Here is a 2,488-nt window from a genome sequence, read left to right on the forward strand (position 1 = left end):
TTTTTCACTCTCCTCTTTCACTTTCATCAAGAGGCTCTTTAGATCTTCTTCACTTTCTGCCATAAGGGTGGTGTCATCTGCATATCTGAGGTTATTGATATTTCTCCCGGCAATGTTTTTTTTTTCTTGTTTGTTAAATCAAGCTTTATTGATAAAATGGAATTCAGAATATCTTACTAGGAACAGCAGCAGGCCCAGCCAATCATGATAGCAAAAATGTGGCAGTCTCCTACTATTTGTAGGAAGCTGCTGCTTATCAATTAGTAATTAAATGTAAGGACTTGTAAAAGAGGTGCAAAGAATCAAGGCATTTTAGCCCCAAGATTGATATTCTTACAAATATATTCTATTACCTGCAATACTCATGGCAACAAGGAGAGAACCTAAAAGACAGTTAAATGAAGGGATCAACTTTATCAACAATTCCAATCCCACTGCCAAGAACATTAAAATAGTTTGCAATTAACTCCCTGGATATTCAGCTTTGTAATAATATTCTGGAATAATTCTCCATAATCAGGTGCACATGTGAGTGTCTAGCTGACACGGCTGCTGCTCTTCCTGTCCCAACCCCAAGTCCAAACACAACATGACTTGAAAGGGCTATATATCTGTTGCATCACACAATAAGCCAAATATTTCTTATAACTTCGATAGTGATTTAAAGCAGTTCATAATTAAATATGAGCATTTTGTACAAGGACAATTACACTTTACAAAAAACAAAATCATACAACAAAAATTGCTGGAGTCTGATTTACTCCAGGCTTCCTGGAGATTGATGAACATATGAGAGTTATGTCAGAGAAGAAACATGGTGCTGATAGGAGTGGGTCAACAGCTGTGGGTGTCTTAATTTCTCCTCAACACACATATTTCATTAACTGTGGAGACTCAAGAGGTTTACTTTGTAGGAACAGGAAAGTTTACTTCTTCACACAAGATCACAAACCAAGTAATCCGCTGGAAAAAACGAATTCAGAATGCAGGTGGTTCTGTAATGATTCAGCGTGTGAATGGCTCTCTGGCTGTGTCGAGGGCCCTTGGGGACTTTGATTACAAATGTGTCCATGGAAAAGGTCCTACAGAGCAGCTTGTTTCACCAGAGCCTGAAGTCCATGATATTGAAAGATCTGAAGAAGATGATCAATTCATTATTCTTGCATGTGATGGTATTTGGGATGTCATGGGAAATGAAGAGCTCTGTGATTTTGAAAGATCCAGACTTGAAGTCACTGATGACCTTGAGAAAGTTTGCAATGAAGTAGTCGACACCTGTTTGTATAAGGGAAGTCGAGACAACATGAGTGTGATATTGATCTGTTTTCCAAATGCACCCAAAGTATCGCCAGAAGCAGTGAAGAAGGAGGAAGAGTTGGACAAATACCTGGAAAGCAGAGTAGAAGAAATCATAAAGAAGCAGGGGGAAGGTGTCCCTGACTTAGTCCATGTGATGCGCACATTAGCGGGTGAGAACATACCCAGCCTCCCACCAGGGGGTGAACTGGCAAGCAAGCAGAATGTAATTGAAGCCATTTACAATAGACTGAATCCATACAAAAATGATGACACCGACTCTACATCAACTGATGATATGTGATAAAACTGCTCATCTAGCCATGGAGTTTACCTTCACCTCCAAAGGAGAGTACAGCTCAACTTCATTGAACCTTTTAAACATCCATCCTCAACTTTAAAGAAGAGCATATATGACATGGGTGAGAATGATTACACCAGAGAACTTCAGCAGTACAACAGCTAGCCCAGAACTGATTTTTTTTGTTGTTGTAAATTTGAGACTTATGTAAACGTGATTTCAAACCATAATTCATATGTTGTAAATCAGACTCTCCCGGCAATCTTGATTCCAGTTTGTGCTTCATCCAGCCCTGGATTTCACATGATATTCTCTGCATAAAGAATACTTACTGGGATTTTTAATGAAATACTGTTTAATTTCCAATTAGTTTGGGAAAGCTGACATGTTAATATGTGTGTAATTTTAATTTTTTGAGGCTTGTTAATGGTTGTTTTGTAGTTCATAATATGGTCTATATTGGTAAGTATTCTATTTATATATGAAGGTAATATATACTCTGTGGTAGCTTCTATAAATGCCAGCTAGTTGGGCCAACTAATGATCTTGTAGTTTTATTAATTTTAATTAATTTTATTAATTTTATTAATTTTCTGCCTTCCTATTCTATCAGTCTCTAAGAGAGAAGGGTTGAAGTCTCAAAAGGTAAGGGTGGATCTATTTATGTCTACTTTGAGTCCTATTAGTTTTTGCTTCACGCATTTGGAAGATTTGCTCTTGGTGATGGATATAAGTTTATGATTAATATGTATTCTTGGTGAATTGATCTGCTTAATATTATGTAATAATGATATTGTCTAGTATTAATATATGCAGTCCAATTTGACTAATGTTTGCATGATGTAACTTTTTTTATATTCCACTTAACTTATTTGTATCTTATTTTTGAAG

At 36.6% G+C, this 2,488-nt stretch overlaps 1 pseudogene; it reads left to right on the forward strand.

The window, feature by feature from the left end:
• Positions 764–1,863, forward strand: LOC782038 (protein phosphatase, Mg2+/Mn2+ dependent 1A pseudogene; annotated as a pseudogene).

Source organism: Bos taurus, chromosome 3, assembly GCF_002263795.3.
Source record: "Bos taurus isolate L1 Dominette 01449 registration number 42190680 breed Hereford chromosome 3, ARS-UCD2.0, whole genome shotgun sequence".
Taxonomy (NCBI): Eukaryota; Metazoa; Chordata; class Mammalia; order Artiodactyla; family Bovidae; genus Bos; species Bos taurus.